Source organism: Miniopterus schreibersii, assembly GCF_964146895.1.
Source record: "Miniopterus schreibersii genome assembly, chromosome: 4".
Classification (NCBI taxonomy): domain Eukaryota; kingdom Metazoa; phylum Chordata; class Mammalia; order Chiroptera; family Miniopteridae; genus Miniopterus; species Miniopterus schreibersii.
The window spans coordinates 4,130,230-4,153,107 of record NC_138105.1 but is presented as its reverse complement, the minus strand read 5'-3'; positions in this window follow the sequence as shown (position 1 = coordinate 4,153,107).

The following is a 22,878-nucleotide window of genomic DNA, read 5'->3' as shown; positions in this document are numbered from 1 at the left end:
GCGGTTAGGGGTAGGATTGGACTTAGGGTTAGGGTTATGTTGAGGGCTAGGTTTACAGAGATGGTTAGGGTTAGGATTGGACCTAGGGTTCGGGTTATGTTGAGGGCTAGGGTTAGAGAGACGGTTAGGGTTAGGATTGGACCTAGGGTTAGGGTTATGTTGAGGGCTCGGTTTAGAGAGACGTTTATGGGTAGGATTGGACCTAGGGTTAGGGTTATGTTGAGGGCTAGGGTTAGAGAGACGGTTAGGGTTAGGATTGGACCTAGGGTGAGGGTTATGTTGAGGGCTAGTGTTAGAGAGACGGGTAGGGGTAGGATTGGACCTAGGGTTACGGTTATGTTGAGGCAAAGGGTTAGAGAGACGGTTAGGGTTAGGATTGGACCTAGGGTTAGGGTTATATTGAGGGCTAGTGTTAGAGAGACGGCTAGGGTTAGGATTGGACCTAGGGTTACGGTTATGTTGAGGGAAAGGGTTAGAGAGACGGTTAGGATTAGGATTGGACCTAGGGTTAGGGTTATATTGAGGGCTAGGGTTAGAGAGACAGTTAGGGTTAGGATTGGACCTAGGGTTAGGGTTATGTTGAGGGCTAGTGTTAGAGAGACGGCTAGGGTTAGGATTGGACCTAGGGTTAGGGTTATGTTGAGGGCTAGGGTTGGAGAGACGGTTAGGGTTAGGATTGGACCTAGGGTTAGGGTTATGTTGAGGGCTAGGGTTAGAGAGACGGTTAGGGTTAGGATTGGACCTAGGGTTAGGGTTATGTTCAGGGCTAGGGTTAGAGAGGCGGTTAGGGGTAGGATTGGACTTAGGGTTAGGGTTATGTTGAGGGCTAGGTTTACAGAGATGGTTAGGGTTAAGATTGGACCTAGGGTTCGGGTTATGTTGAGGGCTAGGGTTAGAGAGACGGTTAGGGTTAGGATTGGACCTAGGGTTAGGGTTATGTTGAGGGCTCCGTTTAGAGAGACGTTTTTGGGTAGGATTGGACCTAGGGTTAGGGTTATGTTGAGGGCTAGGGTTAGAGAGACGGTTAGGGTTAGGATTGGACCTAGGGTGAGGGTTATGTTGAGGGCTAGTGTTAGAGAGACGGCTAGGGTTAGGATTGGACCTAGGGTTACGGTTATGTTGAGGGAAAGGGTTAGAGAGACGGTTAGGGTTAGGATTGGACCTAGGGTTAGGGTTATATTGACGGCTAGGGTTAGAGAGACAGTTAGGGTTAGGATTGGACCTAGGGTTACGGTTATGTTGAGGGAAAGGGTTAGAGAGACGGTTAGGGTTAGGATTGGACCTAGGGTTAGGGTTATATTGAGGGCTAGGGTTAGAGAGACAGTTAGGGTTAGGATTGGACCTAGGGTTAGGGTTATGTTGAGGGCTAGGGTTAGAGAGACGGTTAGGGTTAGGATTGGACCTAGGGTTAGGGTTATATTGAGGGCTAGGGTTAGAGAGACAGTTAGGGTTTGATTGGACCTAGGGTTAGGGTTATGTTGAGGGCTAGGGTTGGAGAGACGGTTAGGGTTAGGATTGGACCTAGGGTTAGGGTTATGTTGAGGGCTAGGGTTAGAGAGACGGTTAGGGTTAGGATTGGACCTAGGGTTAGGGTTATGTTCAGGGCTAGGGTTAGAGAGGCGGTTAGGGGTAGGATTGGACTTAGGGTTAGGGTTATGTTGAGGGCTAGGTTTACAGAGATGGTTAGGGTTAGGATTGGACTTAGGGTTCGGGTTATGTTGAGGGCTAGGGTTAGAGAGACGGTTAGGGTTAGGATTGGACCTAGGGTTAGGGTTATGTTGAGGGCTCGGTTTAGAGAGACGTTTATGGGTAGGATTGGACCTAGGGTTAGGGTTATGTTGAGGGCTAGGGTTAGAGAGACGGTTAGGGTTAGGATTGGACCTAGGGTGAGGGTTATGTTGAGGGCTAGTGTTAGAGAGACGGGTAGGGTTAGGATTGGACCTAGGGTTACGATTATGTTGAGGCAAAGGGTTAGAGAGACGGTTAGGGTTAGGATTGGACCTAGGGTTAGGGTTATATTGAGGGCTAGTGTTAGAGAGACGGCTAGGGTTAGGATTGGACCTAGGGTTACGGTTATGTTGAGGGAAAGGGTTAGAGAGACGGTTAGGATTAGGATTGGACCTAGGGTTAGGGTTATATTGAGGGCTAGGGTTAGAGAGACAGTTAGGGTTAGGATTGGACCTAGGGTTAGGGTTATGTTGAGGGCTAGTGTTAGAGAGACGGCTAGGGTTAGGATTGGACCTAGGGTTAGGGTTATGTTGAGGGCTAGGGTTAGAGAGACGGGTAGGGTTAGGATTGCACCTAGGGTGAGGGTTATGTTGAGGGCTAGGGTTAGAGAGACGGTTAGGGTTAGGATTGGACCTAGGGTTAGGGTTATATTGAGGGCTAGGGTTAGAGAGACAGTTAGGGTTAGGATTGGACCTAGGGTTAGGGTTATGTTGAGGGCTAGGGTTGGAGAGACGGTTAGGGTTAGGATTGGACCTAGGGTTAGGGTTATGTTGAGGGCTAGGGTTAGAGAGACGGTTAGGGTTAGGATTGGACCTAGGGTTAGGGTTATGTTCAGGGCTAGGGTTAGAGAGGCGGTTAGGGGTAGGATTGGACTTAGGGTTAGGGTTATGTTGAGGGCTAGGTTTACAGAGATGGTTAGGGTTAGGATTGGACCTAGGGTTCGGGTTATGTTGAGGGCTAGGGTTAGAGAGACGGTTAGGGTTAGGATTGGACCTAGGGTTAGGGTTATGTTGAGGGCTCGGTTTAGAGAGACGTTTATGGGTAGGATTGGACCTAGGGTTAGGGTTATGTTGAGGGCTAGGGTTAGAGAGACGGTTAGGGTTAGGATTGGACCTAGGGTGAGGGTTATGTTGAGGGCTAGTGTTAGAGAGACGGCTAGGGTTAGGATTGGACCTAGGGTTACGGTTATGTTGAGGGAAAGGGTTAGAGAGACGGTTAGGGTTAGGATTGGACCTAGGGTTAGGGTTATATTGAGGGCTAGGGTTAGAGAGACAGTTAGGGTTAGGATTGGACCTAGGGTTACGGTTATGTTGAGGGAAAGGGTTAGAGAGACGGTTAGGGTTAGGATTGGACCTAGGGTTAGGGTTATATTGAGGGCTAGGGTTAGAGAGACAGTTAGGGTTAGGATTGGACCTAGGGTTAGGGTTATGTTGAGGGCTAGGGTTAGAGAGACGGTTAGGGTTAGGATTGGACCTAGGGTTAGGGTTATATTGAGGGCTAGGGTTAGAGAGACAGTTAGGGTTTGATTGGACCTAGGGTTAGGGTTATGTTGAGGGCTAGGTTTGGAGAGACGGTTAGGGTTAGGATTGGACCTAGGGTTAGGGTTATGTTGAGGGCTAGGGTTAGAGAGACGGTTAGGGTTAGGATTGGACCTAGGGTTAGGGTTATGTTCAGGGCTAGGGTTAGAGAGGCGGTTAGGGGTAGGATTGGACTTAGGGTTAGGGTTATGTTGAGGGCTAGGTTTACAGAGATGGTTAGGGTTAGGATTGGAAGTAGGGTTCGGGTTATGTTGAGGGCTAGGGTTAGAGAGACGGTTAGGGTTAGGATTGGACCTAGGGTTAGGGTTATGTTGAGGGCTCGGTTTAGAGAGACGTTTATGGGTAGGATTGGACCTAGGGTTAGGGTTATGTTGAGGGCTAGGGTTAGAGAGACGGTTAGGGTTAGGATTGGACCTAGGGTGAGGGTTATATTGAGGGCTAGTGTTAGAGAGACGGCTAGGGTTAGGATTGGACCTAGGGTTACGGTTATGTTGAGGGAAAGGGTTAGAGAGACGGTTAGGGTTAGGATTGGACCTAGGGTTAGGGTTATATTGAGGGCTAGTGTTAGAGGGACGGCTAGGGTTAGGATTGGACCTAGGGTTACGGTTATGTTGAGGGAAAGGGTTAGAGAGACGGTTAGGGTTAGGATTGGACCTAGGGTTAGGGTTATATTGAGGGCTAGGGTTAGAGAGACAGTTAGGGTTAGGATTGGACCTAGGGTTAGGGTTATGTTGAGGGCTAGTGTTAGAGAGACGGCTAGGGTTAGGATTGGACCTAGGGTTACGGTTATGTTGAGGGCTAGGGTTAGAGAGACGGTTAGGGTTAGGATTGCACCTAGGGTGAGGGTTATGTTGAGGGCTAGTGTTAGAGAGACGGCTAGGGTTAGGATTGGACCTAGGGTTACGGTTATGTTGAGGGAAAGGGTTAGAGAGACGGTTAGGGTTAGGATTGGACCTAGGGTTAGGGTTATATTGAGGGCTAGGGTTAGAGAGACAGTTAGGGTTAGTATTGGACCTAGGGTTAGGGTTATGTTGATGGCTAGGGTTAGAGAGACGGTTAGGGTTAGGATTGGACCTAGGGTTAGGGTTATGTTGAGGGCTAGGGTTAGAGAGACGGTTAGGGTTAGGATTGGACCTAGGGTTAGGGTTATGTTCAGGGCTAGGGTTAGAGAGGCGGTTAGGGGTAGGATTGGACCTAGGGTTACGGTTATGTTGAGGGAAAGGGTTAGAGAGACGGTTAGGGTTAGGATTGGACCTAGGGTTAGGGTTATATTGAGGGCTAGGGTTAGAGAGACGGTTAGGGTTAGGATTGCACCTAGGGTGAGGGTTATGTTGAGGGCTAGTGTTAGAGAGACGGCTAGGGTTAGGATTGGACCTAGGGTTACGGTTATGTTGAAGGAAAGGGTTAGAGAGACTGTTAGGGTTAGGATTGGACCTAGGGTTAGGGTTATATTGAGGGCTAGGGTTAGAGAGACGGTTAGGGTTAGGATTGCACCTAGGGTTAGGGTTATATTGAGGGCTAGGGTTAGAGAGACGGTTAGGGTTAGGATTGCACCTAGGGTGAGGGTTATGTTGAGGGCTAGTGTTAGAGAGACGGCTAGGGTTAGGATTGGACCTAGGGTTAGGGTTATGTTGAGGGAAAGGGTTAGAGAGACGGCTAGGGTTAGGATTGGACCTAGGGTTACGGTTATGTTGAGGGAAAGGTTTAGAGAGACGGTTAGGGTTAGGATTGGACCTAGGGTTAGGGTTATATTGAGGGCTAGGGTTAGAGAGACGGTTAGGGTTAGGATTGCACCTAGGGTGAGGGTTATGTTGAGGGCTAGTGTTAGAGAGACGGCTAGGGTTAGGATTGGACCTAGGGTTACGGTTATGTTGAGGGAAAGGGTTAGAGAGACGGTTAGGGTTAGGATTGGACCTAGGGTTAGGGTTATATTGAGGGCTAGGGTTAGAGAGACAGTTAGGGTTAGGATTGGACCTAGGGTTAGGGTTATGTTGAGGGCTAGGGTTAGAGAGACGGTTAGGGTTAGGATTGGACCTAGGGTTAGGGTTATATTGAGGGCTAGGGTTAGAGAGACAGTTAGGGTTAGGATTGGACCTAGGGTTAGGGTTATGTTGAGGGCTAGGGTTGGAGAGACGGTTAGGGTTAGGATTGGACCTAGGGTTAGGGTTATGTTGAGGGCTAGGTTTACAGAGATGGTTAGGGTTAGGATTGGACCTAGGGTTCGGGTTATGTTGAGGGCTAGGGTTAGAGAGACGGTTAGGGTTAGGATTGGACCTAGGGTTAGGGTTAGGTTGAGGGCTATGTTTAGAGAGACGTTTATGGGTAGGATTGGACCTAGGGTTAGGGTTATGTTGAGGGCTAGGGTTAGAGAGACGGTTAGGGTTAGGATTGGACCTAGGGTTAGGGTTATGTTCAGGGCTAGGGTTAGAGAGGCGGTTAGGGGTAGGATTGGACTTAGGGTTAGGGTTATGTTGAGGGCTAGGTTTACAGAGATGGTTAGGGTTAGGATTGGACCTAGGGTTCGGGTTATGTTGAGGGCTAGGGTTAGAGAGACGGTTAGGGTTAGGATTGGACCTAGGGTTAGGGTTATGTTGAGGGCTCGGTTTAGAGAGACGTTTATGGGTAGGATTGGACCTAGGGTTAGGGTTATGTTGAGGGCTAGGGTTAGAGAGACGGTTAGGGTTAGGATTGCACCTAGGGTGAGGGTTATGTTGAGGGCTAGTGTTAGAGAGACGGCTAGGGTTAGGATTGGACCTAGGGTTACGGTTATGTTGAGGGAAAGGGTTAGAGAGACGGTTAGGGTTAGGATTGGACCTAGGGTTAGGGTTATATTGAGGGCTAGGGTTAGAGAGACAGTTAGGGTTAGGATTGGACCTCGGGTTAGGGTTATGTTGAGGGCTAGGGTTAGAGAGACGGTTAGGGTTAGGATTGGACCTAGGGTTAGGGTTATATTGAGGGCTAGGGTTAGAGAGACGGTTAGGGTGAGGATTGGACCTAGGGTTAGGGTTATGTTGAGGGCTAGTGTTAGAGAGACGGCTAGGGTTAGGATTGGACCTAGGGTTACGGTTATGTTGAGGGAAAGGGTTAGAGAGACGGTTAGCGTTAGGATTGGACCTAGGGTTAGGGTTATATTGAGGGCTAGGGTTAGAGAGACGGTTAGGGTTAGGATTGCACCTAGGGTGAGGGTTATGTTGAGGGCTAGTGTTAGAGAGACGGCTAGGGTTAGGATTGGACCTAGGGTTACGGTTATGTTGAGGGAAAGGGTTAGAGAGACGGTTAGGGTTAGGATTGGACCTAGGGTTAGGGTTATATTGAGGGCTAGGGTTAGAGAGACAGTTAGGGTTAGGATTGGACCTAGGGTTAGGGTTATGTTGAGGGCTAGGGTTAGAGAGACGGTTAGGGTTAGGATTGGACCTAGGGTTAGGGTTATATTGAGGGCTAGGGTTAGAGAGACAGTTAGGGTTAGGATTGGACCTAGGGTTAGGGTTATGTTGAGGGAAAGGGTTAGAGAGACGGTTAGGGTTAGGATTGGACCTAGGGTTACGGTTATGTTGAGGGAAAGGGTTAGAGAGACGGTTAGGGTTAGGATTGGACCTAGGGTTAGGGTTATATTGAGGGCTAGGGTTAGAGAGACGGTTAGGGTTAGGATTGCACCTAGGGTGAGGGTTATGTTGAGGGCTAGTGTTAGAGAGACGGCTAGGGTTAGGATTGGACCTAGGGTTAGGGTTATGTTGAGGGAAAGGGTTAGAGAGACGGCTAGGGTTAGGATTGGACCTAGGGTTACGGTTATGTTGAGGGAAAGGGTTAGAGAGACGGTTAGGGTTAGGATTGGACCTAGGGTTAGGGTTATATTGAGGGCTAGGGTTAGAGAGACGGTTAGGGTTAGGATTGCACCTAGGGTGAGGGTTATGTTGAGGGCTAGGGTTAGAGAGACGGTTAGGGTTAGGATTGGACCTAGGGTTAGGGTTATGTTCAAAGCTAGGGTTAGAGAGGCGGTTAGGGGTAGGATTGGACTTAGGGTTAGGGTTATGTTGAGGGCTAGGTTTACAGAGATGGTTAGGGTTAGGATTGGACCTAGGGTTCGGGTTATGTTGAGGGCTAGGGTTAGAGAGATGGTTAGGGTTAGGATTGGACCTAGGGTTAGGGTTATGTTGAGGGCTCGGTTTAGAGAGACGTTTATGGGTAGGATTGGACCTAGGGTTAGGGTTATGTTGAGGGCTAGGGTTAGAGAGACGGTTAGGGTTAGGATTGGACCTAGGGTGAGGGTTATGTTGAGGGCTAGTGTTAGAGAGACGGCTAGGGTTAGGATTGGACCTAGGGTTACGGTTATGTTGAGGGAAAGGGTTAGAGAGACGGTTAGGGTTAGGATTGGACCTAGGGTTAGGGTTATATTGAGGGCTAGGGTTAGAGAGACAGTTAGGGTTAGGATTGGACCTAGGGTTAGGGTTATGTTGAGGGCTAGGGTTAGAGAGACGGTTAGGGTTAGGATTGGACCTAGGGTTAGGGTTATATTGAGGGCTAGGGTTAGAGAGACGGTTAGGGTTAGGATTGGACCTAGGGTTATGGTTATGTTGAGGGCTAGGGTTAGAGAGACGGTTAGGGTTAGGATTGCACCTAGGGTGAGGGTTATGTTGAGGGCTAGTGTTAGAGAGACGGCTAGGGTTAGGATTGGACCTAGGGTTACGGTTATGTTGAGGGAAAGGGTTAGAGAGACGGTTAGGGTTAGGATTGGACCTAGGGTTAGGGTTATATTGAGGGCTAGGGTTAGAGAGACAGTTAGGGTTAGGATTGGACCTAGGGTTAGGGTTATGTTGAGGGCTAGGGTTAGAGAGACGGTTAGGGTTAGGATTGGACCTAGGGTTAGGGTTATATTGAGGGCTAGGGTTAGAGAGACAGTTAGGGTTAGGATTGGACCTAGGGATAGGGTTATGTTGAGGGCTAGGGTTGGAGAGACGGTTAGGGTTAGGATTGGACCTAGGGTTAGGGTTATGTTGAGGGCTAGGGTTAGAGAGACGGTTAGGGTTAGGATTGGACCTAGGGTGAGGGTTATGTTGAGGGCTAGTGTTAGAGAGACGGCTAGGGTTAGGATTGGACCTAGGGTTACGGTTATGTTGAGGGAAAGGGTTAGAGAGACGGTTAGGGTTAGGATTGGACCTAGGGTTAGGGTTATATTGAGGGCTAGGGTTAGAGAGACAGTTAGGGTTAGGATTGGACCTAGGGTTAGGGTTATGTTGAGGGCTAGGGTTAGAGAGACGGTTAGGGTTAGGATTGGACCTAGGGTTAGGGTTATGTTGAGGGCTAGGGTTAGAGAGACGGTTAGGGTTAGGATTGGACCTAGGGTTAGGGTTATGTTCAGGGCTAGGGTTAGAGAGGCGGTTAGGGGTAGGATTGGACTTAGGGTTAGGGTTATGTTGAGGGCTAGGTTTACAGAGATGGTTAGGGTTAGGATTGGACCTAGGGTTCGGGTTATGTTGAGGGCTAGGGTTAGAGAGACGGTTAGGGTTAGGATTGGACCTAGGGTTAGGGTTATGTTGAGGGCTCGGTTTAGAGAGACGTTTATGGGTAGGATTGGACCTAGGGTTAGGGTTATGTTGAGGGCTAGGGTTAGAGAGACGGTTAGGGTTAGGATTGCACCTAGGGTGAGGGTTATGTTGAGGGCTAGTGTTAGAGAGACGGCTAGGGTTAGGATTGGACCTAGGGTTACGGTTATGTTGAGGGAAAGGGTTAGAGAGACGGCTAGTGTTAGGATTGGACCTAGGGTTACGGTTATGTTGAGGGAAAGGGTTAGAGAGACGGTTAGGGTTAGGATTGGACCTAGGGTTAGGGTTATATTGAGGGCTAGGGTTAGAGAGACGGTTAGGGTTAGGATTGCACCTAGGGTGAGGGTTATGTTGAGGGCTAGTGTTAGAGAGACGGCTAGGGTTAGGATTGGACCTAGGGTTACGGTTATGTTGAGGGAAAGGGTTAGAGAGACGGTTAGGGTTAGGATTGGACCTAGGGTTAGGGTTATATTGAGGGCTAGGGTTAGAGAGACAGTTAGGGTTAGGATTGGACCTAGGGTTAGGGTTATGTTGAGGGCTAGGGTTAGAGAGACGGTTAGGGTTAGGATTGGACCTAGGGTTAGGGTTATATTGAGGGCTAGAGTTAGAGAGACAGTTAGGGTTAGGATTGGACCTAGGGTTAGGGTTATGTTGAGGGCTAGGGTTGGAGAGACGGTTAGGGTTAGGATTGGACCTAGGGTTAGGGTTATGTTCAGGGCTAGGGTTAGAGAGGCGGTTAGGGGTAGGATTGGACTTAGGGTTAGGGTTATGTTCAGGGCTAGGGTTAGAGAGGCGGTTAGGGGTAGGATTGGACTTAGGGTTAGGGTTATGTTCAGGGCTAGGGTTAGAGAGGCGGTTAGGGGTAGGATTGGACTTAGGGTTAGGGTTATGTTGAGGGCTAGGGTTAGAGAGACGGTTAGGGTTAGGATTGGACCTAGGGTTAGGGTTATGTTCAGGGCTAGGGTTAGAGAGGCGGTTAGGGGTAGGATTGGACTTAGGGTTAGGGTTATGTTGAGGGCTAGGTTTACAGAGATGGTTAGGGTTAGGATTGGACCTAGGGTTCGGGTTATGTTGAGGGCTAGGGTTAGAGAGACGGTTAGGGTTAGGATTGGACCTAGGGTTAGGGTTATATTGAGGGCTAGAGTTAGAGAGACAGTTAGGGTTAGGATTGGACCTAGGGTTAGGGTTATGTTGAGGGCTAGGGTTGGAGAGACGGTTAGGGTTAGGATTGGACCTAGGGTTAGGGTTATGTTCAGGGCTAGGGTTAGAGAGGCGGTTAGGGGTAGGATTGGACTTAGGGTTAGGGTTATGTTGAGGGCTAGGGTTAGAGAGGCGGTTAGGGGTAGGACTGGACTTAGGGTTAGGGTTATGTTCAGGGCTAGGGTTAGAGAGGCGGTTAGGGGTAGGATTGGACTTAGGGTTAGGGTTATGTTGAGGGCTAGGGTTAGAGAGACGGTTAGGGTTAGGATTGGACCTAGGGTTAGGGTTATGTTCAGGGCTAGGGTTAGAGAGGCGGTTAGGGGTAGGATTGGACTTAGGGTTAGGGTTATGTTGAGGGCTAGGTTTACAGAGATGGTTAGGGTTAGGATTGGACCTAGGGTTCGGGTTATGTTGAGGGCTAGGGTTAGAGAGACGGTTAGGGTTAGGATTGGACCTAGGGTTAGGGTTATGTTGAGGGCTCGGTTTAGAGAGACGTTTATGGGTAGGATTGGACCTAGGGTTAGGGTTATGTTGAGGGCTAGGGTTAGAGAGACGGTTAGGGTTAGGATTGGACCTAGGGTTACGGTTATGTTGAGGGCTAGTGTTAGAGAGACGGCTAGGGTTAGGATTGGACCTAGGGTTACGGTTATGTTGAGGGAAAGGGTTAGAGAGACGGTTAGGGTTAGGATTGGACCGAGGGTTAGGGTTATATTGAGGGCTAGGGTTAGAGAGACAGTTAGGGTTAGGATTGGACCTAGGGTTAGGGTTATGTTGAGGGCTAGGGTTAGAGAGACGGTTAGGGTTAGGATTGGACCTAGGGTTAGGGTTATATTGAGGGCTAGGGTTAGAGAGACAGTTAGGGTTAGTATTGGACCTAGGGTTAGGGTTATGTTGAGGGCTAGGTTTACAGAGACGGTTAGGGTTAGGATTGGACCTAGGGTTAGGGTTATGTTGAGGGCTAGGATTACAGAGACGGTTAGGGTTAGGATTGGACCTAGGGTTAGGGTTATGTTGAGGGCTAGGGTTAGAGAGACGGTTAGGGTTAGGATTGGACCTAGGGTTAGGGTTATGTTCAGGGCTAGGGTTAGAGAGGCGGTTAGGGGTAGGATTGGACTTACGATTAGGGTTATGTTGAGGGCTAGGTTTACAGAGATGGTTAGGGTTAGGATTGGACCTAGGGTTTGGGTTATGTTGAGGGCTAGGGTTAGAGAGACGGTTAGGGTTAGGATTGGACCTAGGGTTAGGGTTATGTTGAGGGCTAGGGTTAGAGAGACAGTTAGGGTTAGGATTGGACCTAGGGTTAGGGTTATGTTGAGGGCTAGGGTTAGAGAGACGGTTAGGGTTAGGATTGGACCTAGGGTTAGGGTTATGTTGAGGGCTAGGGTTAGAGAGAGGGTTACGGTTAGGATTGGACCTAGGGTTAGGGTTATGTTGAGGGCTAGGGTTAGAGAGACGGTTAGGGTTAGGATTGCACCTAGGGTTAGGGTCATGTTGAGGGCTAGGGTTAGAGAGACGGTTAGGGTTAAGATTGGACCTAGGGTTAGGGTTATGTTGAGGGCTAGGTTTACAGAGATGGTTAGGGTTAGGATTGGACCTAGGGTTCGGGTTATGTTGAGGGCTAGGGTTAGAGAGACGGTTAGGGTTAGGATTGGACCTAGGGTTAGGGTTATGTTGAGGGCTCGGTTTAGAGAGACGTTTATGGGTAGGATTGGACCTAGGGTTAGGGTTATGTTGAGCTCTAGGGTTAGAGAGACGGTTAGGGTTAGGATTGCACCTAGGGTGAGGGTTATGTTGAGGGCTAGTGTTAGAGAGACGGCTAGGGTTGGGATTGGACCTAGGGTTACGGTTATGTTGAGGGAAAGGGTTAGAGAGACGGTTAGGGTTAGGATTGGACCTAGGGTTAGGGTTATATTGAGGGCTAGGGTTAGAGAGACAGTTAGGGTTAGGATTGGACCTAGGGTTAGGGTTATGTTGAGGGCTAGGGTTAGAGAGACGGTTAGGGTTAGGATTGGACCTAGGGTTAGGGTTATATTGAGGGCTAGGGTTAGAGAGACAGTTAGGGTTAGGATTGGACCTAGGGTTAGGGTTATGTTGAGGGCTAGGGTTAGAGAGACGGTTAGGGTTAGGATTGGACCTAGGGTTAGGGTTATGTTGAGGGCTAGGGTTAGAGAGACGGTTAGGGTTAGGATTGGACCTAGGGTTAGGGTTATGTTGAGGGCTCGGTTTAGAGAGACGTTTATGGGTAGGATTGGACCTAGGGTTAGGGTTATGTTGAGCTCTAGGGTTAGAGAGACGGTTAGGGTTAGGATTGCACCTAGGGTTACGGTTATGTTGAGGGAGAGGGTTAGAGAGACGGTTAGGGTTAGGATTGGACCTAGGGTTAGGGTTATATTGAGGGCTAGGGTTAGAGAGACGGTTAGGGTTAGGATTGCACCTAGGGTGAGGGTTATGTTGAGGGCTAGTGTTAGAGAGACGGCTAGGGTTAGGATTGGACCTAGGGTTAGGGCTATGTTGAGGGAAAGGGTTAGAGAGACGGCTAGTGTTAGGATTGGACCAAGGGTTACGGTTATGTTGAGGGATAGGGTTAGAGAGACGGTTAGGGTTAGGATTGGACCTAGGGTTAGGGTTATATTGAGGGCTAGGGTTAGAGAGACGGTTAGGGTTAGGATTGCACCTAGGGTGAGGGTTATGTTGAGGGCTAGTGTTAGAGAGACGGCTAGGGTTAGGATTGGACCTAGGGTTACGGTTATGTTGAGGGAAAGGTTTAGAGAGACGGTTAGGGTTAGGATTGGACCTAGGGTTAGGGTTATATTGAGGGCTAGGGTTAGAGAGACAGTTAGGGTTAGGATTGGACCTAGGGTTAGGGTTATGTTGAGGGCTAGGGTTAGAGAGACGGTTAGGGTTAGGATTGGACCTAGGGTTAGGGTTATATTGAGGGCTAGAGTTAGAGAGACAGTTAGGGTTAGGATTGGACCTAGGGTTAGGGTTATGTTGAGGGCTAGGGTTGGAGAGACGGTTAGGGTTAGGATTGGACCTAGGGTTAGGGTTATGTTCAGGGCTAGGGTTAGAGAGGCGGTTAGGGGTAGGATTGGACTTAGGGTTAGGGTTATGTTCAGGGCTAGGGTTAGAGAGGCGGTTAGGGGTAGGATTGGACTTAGGGTTAGGGTTATGTTCAGGGCTAGGGTTAGAGAGGCGGTTAGGGGTAGGATTGGACTTAGGGTTAGGGTTATGTTGAGGGCTAGGGTTAGAGAGACGGTTAGGGTTAGGATTGGACCTAGGGTTAGGGTTATGTTCAGGGCTAGGGTTAGAGAGGCGGTTAGGGGTAGGATTGGACTTAGGGTTAGGGTTATGTTGAGGGCTAGGTTTACAGAGATGGTTAGGGTTAGGATTGGACCTAGGGTTAGGGTTATGTTGCGGGCTAGGGTTAGAGAGACGGTTAGGGTTAGGATTGGACCTAGGGTTAGGGTTATATTGAGGGCTAGAGTTAGAGAGACAGTTAGGGTTAGGATTGGACCTAGGGTTAGGGTTATGTTGAGGGCTAGGGTTGGAGAGACGGTTAGGGTTAGGATTGGACCTAGGGTTAGGGTTATGTTCAGGGCTAGGGTTAGAGAGGCGGTTAGGGGTAGGATTGGACTTAGGGTTAGGGTTATGTTCAGGGCTAGGGTTAGAGAGGCGGTTAGGGGTAGGATTGGACTTAGGGTTAGGGTTATGTTGAGGGCTAGGGTTAGAGAGACGGTTAGGGTTAGGATTGGACCTAGGGTTAGGGTTATGTTCAGGGCTAGGGTTAGAGAGGCGGTTAGGGGTAGGATTGGACTTAGGGTTAGGGTTATGTTGAGGGCTAGGTTTACAGAGATGGTTAGGGTTAGGATTGGACCTAGGGTTCGGGTTATGTTGAGGGCTAGGGTTAGAGAGACGGTTAGGGTTAGGATTGGACCTAGGGTTAGGGTTATGTTGAGGGCTCGGTTTAGAGAGACGTTTATGGGTAGGATTGGACCTAGGGTTAGGGTTATGTTGAGGGCTAGGGTTAGAGAGACGGTTAGGGTTAGGATTGGACCTAGGGTTACGGTTATGTTGAGGGCTAGTGTTAGAGAGACGGCTAGGGTTAGGATTGGACCTAGGGTTACGGTTATGTTGAGGGAAAGGGTTAGAGAGACGGTTAGGGTTAGGATTGGACCGAGGGTTAGGGTTATATTGAGGGCTAGGGTTAGAGAGACAGTTAGGGTTAGGATTGGACCTAGGGTTAGGGTTATGTTGAGGGCTAGGGTTAGAGAGACGGTTAGGGTTAGGATTGGACCTAGGGTTAGGGTTATATTGAGGGCTAGGGTTAGAGAGACAGTTAGGGTTAGTATTGGACCTAGGGTTAGGGTTATGTTGAGGGCTAGGTTTACAGAGACGGTTAGGGTTAGGATTGGACCTAGGGTTAGGGTTATGTTGAGGGCTAGGATTACAGAGACGGTTAGGGTTAGGATTGGACCTAGGGTTAGGGTTATGTTGAGGGCTAGGGTTAGAGAGACGGTTAGGGTTAGGATTGGACCTAGGGTTAGGGTTATGTTCAGGGCTAGGGTTAGAGAGGCGGTTAGGGGTAGGATTGGACTTACGATTAGGGTTATGTTGAGGGCTAGGTTTACAGAGATGGTTAGGGTTAGGATTGGACCTAGGGTTTGGGTTATGTTGAGGGCTAGGGTTAGAGAGACGGTTAGGGTTAGGATTGGACCTAGGGTTAGGGTTATGTTGAGGGCTAGGGTTAGAGAGACAGTTAGGGTTAGGATTGGACCTAGGGTTAGGGTTATGTTGAGGGCTAGGGTTAGAGAGACGGTTAGGGTTAGGATTGGACCTAGGGTTAGGGTTATGTTGAGGGCTAGGGTTAGAGAGAGGGTTACGGTTAGGATTGGACCTAGGGTTAGGGTTATGTTGAGGGCTAGGGTTAGAGAGACGGTTAGGGTTAGGATTGCACCTAGGGTTAGGGTCATGTTGAGGGCTAGGGTTAGAGAGACGGTTAGGGTTAAGATTGGACCTAGGGTTAGGGTTATGTTGAGGGCTAGGTTTACAGAGATGGTTAGGGTTAGGATTGGACCTAGGGTTCGGGTTATGTTGAGGGCTAGGGTTAGAGAGACGGTTAGGGTTAGGATTGGACCTAGGGTTAGGGTTATGTTGAGGGCTCGGTTTAGAGAGACGTTTATGGGTAGGATTGGACCTAGGGTTAGGGTTATGTTGAGCTCTAGGGTTAGAGAGACGGTTAGGGTTAGGATTGCACCTAGGGTGAGGGTTATGTTGAGGGCTAGTGTTAGAGAGACGGCTAGGGTTAGGATTGGACCTAGGGTTACGGTTATGTTGAGGGAAAGGGTTAGAGAGACGGTTAGGGTTAGGATTGGACCTAGGGTTAGGGTTATATTGAGGGCTAGGGTTAGAGAGACAGTTAGGGTTAGGATTGGACCTAGGGTTAGGGTTATGTTGAGGGCTAGGGTTAGAGAGACGGTTAGGGTTAGGATTGGACCTAGGGTTAGGGTTATATTGAGGGCTAGGGTTAGAGAGACAGTTAGGGTTAGGATTGGACCTAGGGTTAGGGTTATGTTGAGGGCTAGGGTTAGAGAGACGGTTAGGGTTAGGATTGGACCTAGGGTTAGGGTTATGTTGAGGGCTAGGGTTAGAGAGACGGTTAGGGTTAGGATTGGACCTAGGGTTAGGGTTATGTTGAGGGCTCGGTTTAGAGAGACGTTTATGGGTAGGATTGGACCTAGGGTTAGGGTTATGTTGAGCTCTAGGGTTAGAGAGACGGTTAGGGTTAGGATTGCACCTAGGGTTACGGTTATGTTGAGGGAGAGGGTTAGAGAGACGGTTAGGGTTAGGATTGGACCTAGGGTTAGGGTTATATTGAGGGCTAGGGTTAGAGAGACGGTTAGGGTTAGGATTGCACCTAGGGTGAGGGTTATGTTGAGGGCTAGTGTTAGAGAGACGGCTAGGGTTAGGATTGGACCTAGGGTTAGGGCTATGTTGAGGGAAAGGGTTAGAGAGACGGCTAGTGTTAGGATTGGACCAAGGGTTACGGTTATGTTGAGGGAAAGGGTTAGAGAGACGGTTAGGGTTAGGATTGGACCTAGGGTTAGGGTTATATTGAGGGCTAGGGTTAGAGAGACGGTTAGGGTTAGGATTGCACCTAGGGTGAGGGTTATGTTGAGGGCTAGTGTTAGAGAGACGGCTAGGGTTAGGATTGGACCTAGGGTTACGGTTATGTTGAGGGAAAGGTTTAGAGAGACGGTTAGGGTTAGGATTGGACCTAGGGTTAGGGTTATATTGAGGGCTAGGGTTAGAGAGACAGTTAGGGTTAGGATTGGACCTAGGGTTAGGGTTATGTTGAGGGCTAGGGTTAGAGAGACGGTTAGGGTTAGGATTGGACCTAGGGTTAGGGTTATATTGAGGGCTAGAGTTAGAGAGACAGTTAGGGTTAGGATTGGACCTAGGGTTAGGGTTATGTTGAGGGCTAGGGTTGGAGAGACGGTTAGGGTTAGGATTGGACCTAGGGTTAGGGTTATGTTCAGGGCTAGGGTTAGAGAGGCGGTTAGGGGTAGGATTGGACTTAGGGTTAGGGTTATGTTCAGGGCTAGGGTTAGAGAGGCGGTTAGGGGTAGGATTGGACTTAGGGTTAGGGTTATGTTCAGGGCTAGGGTTAGAGAGGCGGTTAGGGGTAGGATTGGACTTAGGGTTAGGGTTATGTTGAGGGCTAGGGTTAGAGAGACGGTTAGGGTTAGGATTGGACCTAGGGTTAGGGTTATGTTCAGGGCTAGGGTTAGAGAGGCGGTTAGGGGTAGGATTGGACTTAGGGTTAGGGTTATGTTGAGGGCTAGGTTTACAGAGATGGTTAGGGTTAGGATTGGACCTAGGGTTCGGGTTATGTTGAGGGCTAGGGTTAGAGAGACGGTTAGGGTTAGGATTGGACCTAGGGTTAGGGTTATATTGAGGGCTAGAGTTAGAGAGACAGTTAGGGTTAGGATTGGACCTAGGGTTAGGGTTATGTTGAGGGCTAGGGTTGGAGAGACGGTTAGGGTTAGGATTGGACCTAGGGTTAGGGTTATGTTCAGGGCTAGGGTTAGAGAGGCGGTTAGGGGTAGGATTGGACTTAGGGTTAGGGTTATGTTCAGGGCTAGGGTTAGAGAGGCGGTTAGGGGTAGGATTGGACTTAGGGTTAGGGTTATGTTGAGGGCTAGGGTTAGAGAGACGGTTAGGGTTAGGATTGGACCTAGGGTTAGGGTTATGTTCAGGGCTAGGGTTAGAGAGGCGGTTAGGGGTAGGATTGGACTTAGGGTTAGGGTTATGTTGAGGGCTAGGTTTACAGAGATGGTTAGGGTTAGGATTGGACCTAGGGTTCGGGTTATGTTGAGGGCTAGGGTTAGAGAGACGGTTAGGGTTAGGATTGGACCTAGGGTTAGGGTTATGTTGAGGGCTCGGTTTAGAGAGACGTTTATGGGTAGGATTGGACCTAGGGTTAGGGTTATGTTGAGGGCTAGGGTTAGAGAGACGGTTAGGGTTAGGATTGGACCTAGGGTTACGGTTATGTTGAGGGCTAGTGTTAGAGAGACGGCTAGGGTTAGGATTGGACCTAGGGTTACGGTTATGTTGAGGGAAAGGGTTAGAGAGACGGTTAGGGTTAGGATTGGACCGAGGGTTAGGGTTATATTGAGGGCTAGGGTTAGAGAGACAGTTAGGGTTAGGATTGGACCTAGGGTTAGGGTTATGTTGAGGGCTAGGGTTAGAGAGACGGTTAGGGTTAGGATTGGACCTAGGGTTAGGGTTATATTGAGGGCTAGGGTTAGAGAGACAGTTAGGGTTAGGATTGGACCTAGGGTTAGGGTTATGTTGAGGGCTAGGTTTACAGAGACGGTTAGGGTTAGGATTGGACCTAGGGTTAGGGTTATGTTGAGGGCTAGGATTACAGAGACGGTTAGGGTTAGGATTGGACCTAGGGTTAGGGTTATGTTGAGGGCTAGGGTTAGAGAGACGGTTAGGGTTAGGATTGGACCTAGGGTTAGGGTTATGTTCAGGGCTAGGGTTAGAGAGGCGGTTAGGGGTAGGATTGGACTTAGGATTAGGGTTATGTTGAGGGCTAGGTTTACAGAGATGGTTAGGGTTAGGATTGGACCTAGGGTTTGGGTTATGTTGAGGGCTAGGGTTAGAGAGACGGTTAGGGTTAGGATTGGACCTAGGGTTAGGGTTATGTTGAGGGCTAGGGTTAGAGAGACAGTTAGGGTTAGGATTGGACCTAGGGTTAGGGTTATGTTGAGGGCTAGGGTTAGAGAGACGGTTAGGGTTAGGATTGGACCTAGGGTTAGGGTTATGTTGAGGGCTAGGGTTAGAGAGAGGGTTACGGTTAGGATTGGACCTAGGGTTAGGGTTATGTTGAGGGCTAGGGTTAGAGAGACGGTTAGGGTTAGGATTGCACCTAGGGTTAGGGTCATGTTGAGGGCTAGGGTTAGAGAGACGGTTAGGGTTAAGATTGGACCTAGGGTTAGGGTTATGTTGAGGGCTAGGTTTACAGAGATGGTTAGGGTTAGGATTGGACCTAGGGTTCGGGTTATGTTGAGGGCTAGGGTTAGAGAGACGGTTAGGGTTAGGATTGGACCTAGGGTTAGGGTTATGTTGAGGGCTCGGTTTAGAGAGACGTTTATGGGTAGGATTGGACCTAGGGTTAGGGTTATGTTGAGCTCTAGGGTTAGAGAGACGGTTAGGGTTAGGATTGCACCTAGGGTGAGGGTTATGTTGAGGGCTAGTGTTAGAGAGACGGCTAGGGTTAGGATTGGACCTAGGGTTACGGTTATGTTGAGGGAAAGGGTTAGAGAGACGGTTAGGGTTAGGATTGGACCTAGGGTTAGGGTTATATTGAGGGCTAGGGTTAGAGAGACAGTTAGGGTTAGGATTGGACCTAGGGTTAGGGTTATGTTGAGGGCTAGGGTTAGAGAGACGGTTAGGGTTAGGATTGGACCTAGGGTTAGGGTTATATTGAGGGCTAGGGTTAGAGAGACAGTTAGGGTTAGGATTGGACCTAGGGTTAGGGTTATGTTGAGGGCTAGGGTTAGAGAGACGGTTAGGGTTAGGATTGGACCTAGGGTTAGGGTTATGTTGAGGGCTAGGGTTAGAGAGACGGTTAGGGTTAGGATTGGACCTAGGGTTAGGGTTATGTTGAGGGCTATGGTTAGAGAGGCGGTTAGGGGTAGGATTGGACTTAGGGTTAGGGTTATGTTGAGGGCTAGGTTTACAGAGATGGTTAGGGTTAGGATTGGACCTAGGGTTCGGGTTATGTTGAGGGCTAGGGTTAGAGAGACGGTTAGGGTTAGGATTGGACCTAGGGTTAGGGTTATGTTGAGGGCTCGGTTTAGAGAGACGTTTATGGGTAGGATTGGACCTAGGGTTAGGGTTATGTTGAGGGCTAGGGTTAGAGAGACGGTTAGGGTTAGGATTGCACCTAGGGTGAGGGTTATGTTGAGGGCTAGTGTTAGAGAGACGGCTAGGGTTAGGATTGGACCTAGGGTTACGGTTATGTTGAGGGAAAGGGTTAGAGAGACGGTTAGGGTTAGGATTGGACCTAGGGTTAGGGTTATATTGAGGGCTAGGGTTAGAGAGACAGTTAGGGTTAGGATTGGACCTAGGGTTAGGGTTAAGTTGAGGGCTAGGGTTAGAGAGACGGTTAGGGTTAGGATTGGACCTAGGGTTAGGGTTATATTGAGGGCTAGGGTTAGAGAGACGGTTAGGGTGAGGATTGGACCTAGGGTTAGGGTTATGTTGAGGGCTAGTGTTAGAGAGACGGCTAGGGTTAGGATTGGACCTAGGGTTACGGTTATGTTGAGGGAAAGGGTTAGAGAGACGGTTAGGTTTAGGATTGGACCTAGGGTTAGGGTTATATTGAGGGCTAGGGTTAGAGAGACGGTTAGGGTTAGGATTGCACCTAGGGTGAGGGTTATGTTGAGGGCTAGTGTTAGAGAGACGGCTAGGGTTAGGATTGGACCTAGGGTTACGGTTATGTTGAGGGAAAGGGTTAGAGAGACGGTTAGGGTTAGGATTGGACCTAGGGTTAGGGTTATATTGAGGGCTAGGGTTAGAGAGACAGTTAGGGTTAGGATTGGACCTAGGGTTAGGGTTATGTTGAGGGCTAGGGTTAGAGAGACGGTTAGGGTTAGGATTGGACCTAGGGTTAGGGTTATATTGAGGGCAAGGGTTAGAGAGACAGTTAGGGTTAGGATTGGACCTAGGGTTAGGGTTATGTTGAGGGAAAGGGTTAGAGAGACTGTTAGGGTTAGGATTGGACCTAGCGTTAGGGTTATGTTGAAGGCTAGGGTTAGGAGACGGTTAGGGTTAGGATTGGACCTAGGGTTAGGGTCATGTTGAGGGCTAGCGTCAGAGAGACTGTGAGGGTTAGGATTGGACCTAGGGTTAGGGTTATGTTGAGAGCTAGTGTTAGAGAGACGGTTAGGGTTAGGATTGGACCTAGGGTTAGGGTTATGTTGAGGGCTATGGTTAGAGAGACGGTTAGGGTTAGGATTGGACCTAGGGTTAGGGTTATGTTGAGGGCTAGGGTTAGAGAGACGGTTAGGGTTAGGATTGGACCTAGGGTTAGGGTTATGTTGAGGGCTAGGATTACAGAGACGGTTAGGGTTAGGATTGGACCTAGGGTTAGGGTTATGTTGAGGGCTAGGATTACAGAGACGGTTAGGGTTAGGATTGGACCTAGGGTTAGGGTTATGTTGAGGGCTAGGGTTAGAGAGACGGTTAGGGTTAGGATTGCACCTAGGGTGAGGGTTATGTTGAGGGCTAGTGTTAGAGAGACGGCTAGGGTTAGGTTGGACCTAGGGTTACGGTTATATTGAGGGCTAGGGTTAGAGAGAGAGTTAGGGTTAGGATTGGACCTAGGGTTAGGGTTATGTTGAGGGCTATGGTTGGAGAGACGGTTAGGGTTTGGATTGGACCTAGTGTTAGGGTTATGTTGAGGGCTAGGGTTAGAGAGACGGTTAGGGTTAGGATTGGACCTAGGGTTAGGGTTATGTTCAGGGCTAGGGTTAGAGAGGAGGTTAGGGGTAGGATTGGACTTAGGGTTAGGGTTATGTTGAGGGCTAGGTTTACAGAGATGGTTAGGGTTAGGATTGGACCTAGGGTTCGGGTTATGTTGAGGGCTAGGGTTAGAGAGACGGTTAGGGTTAGGATTGGACCTAGGGTTAGGGTTATGTTGAGGGCTAGGGTTAGAGAGACGGTTAGGGTTAGGATTGGACCTAGGGTTAGGGTTATGTTCAGGGCTAGGGTTAGAGAGGCGGTTAGGGGTAGGATTGGACTTAGGGTTAGGATTATGTTGAGGGCTAGGTTTACAGAGATGGTTAGGGTTAGGATTGGACCTAGGGTTCGGGTTATGTTGAGGGCTAGGGTTAGAGAGACGGTTAGGGTTAGGATTGGACCTAGGCTTAGGGCTATGTTGAGGGCTAGGGTTAGAGAGACGGTTAGGGTTAGGATTGGACCTAGCGTTAGGGTTATGTTGAAGGCTAGGGTTAGGAGACGGTTAGGGTTAGGATTGGACCTAGGGTTAGGGTTATGTTGAGGGCTAGCGTCAGAGAGACTGTGAGGGTTAGGATTGGACCTAGGGTTAGAGTTATGTTGAGAGCTAGTGTTAGAGAGACCGTTAGGGTTAGGATTGGACCTAGGGTTAGGGTTATGTTGAGGGCTATGGTTAGAGAGACGGTTAGGGTTAGGATTGGACCTAGGGTTAGGGTTATGTTGAAGGCTAGGGTTAGAGAGACGGTTAGGGTTAGGATTGGACCTAGGGTTAGGGTTATGTTGAGGGCTAGGGTTGGAGAGACGGTTAGGGTTAGGATTGGACCTAGGGTTAGGGTTATGTTGAGGGCTAGGGTTAGAGAGACGGTTAGGGTTAGGATTGGACCTAGGGTTAGGGTTATGTTCAGGGCTAGGGTTAGAGAGGCGGTTAGGGGTAGGATTGGACTTAGGGTTAGGGTTATGTTGAGGGCTAGGTTTACAGAGATGGTTAGGGTTAGGATTGGACCTAGGGTTCGGGTTATGTTGAGGGCTAGGGTTAGAGAGACGGTTAAGGTTAGGATTGGACCTAGGGTTAGGGTTATGTTGAGGGCTCGGTTTAGAGAGACGTTTATGGGTAGGATTGGACCCAGGGTTAGGGTTATGTTGAGGGCTAGGGTTAGAGAGACCATTAGGGTTAGGATTGCACCTAGGGTTAGGGTTATGTTGAGGGCTAGGGTTAGAGAGACGGCTAGGGTTAGGATTGGACCTAGGGTTACGGTTATGTTGAGGGAAAGGGTTAGAGAGACGGTTAGGGTTAGGATTGGACCTAGGGTTAGGGTTATATTGAGGGCTAGGGTTAGAGAGACAGTTAGGGTTAGGATTGGACCTAGGGTTAGGGTTATGTTGAGGGCTAGGGTTAGAGAGACGGTTAGGGTTAGGATTGGACCTAGGGTTAGGGTTATATTGAGGGCTAGGGTTAGAGAGACAGTTAGGGTTAGGATTGGACCTAGGGTTAGGGTTATGTTGAGGGAAAGGGTTAGAGAGACGGTTAGGGTTAGGATTGGACCTAGCGTTAGGGTTATGTTGAAGGCTAGGGTTAGGAGACGGTTAGGGTTAGGATTGGACCTAGGGTTAGGGTTATGTTGAGGGCTAGCGTCAGAGAGACTGTGAGGGTTAGGATTGGACCTAGGGTTAGGGTTATGTTGAGAGCTAGTGTTAGAGAGACGGTTAGGGTTAGGATTGGACCTAGGGTTAGGGTTATGTTGAGGGCTATGGTTAGAGAGACGGTTAGGGTTAGGATTGGACCTAGGGTTAGGGTTATGTTGAGGGCTAGGGTTAGAGAGACGGTTAGGGTTAGGATTGGACCT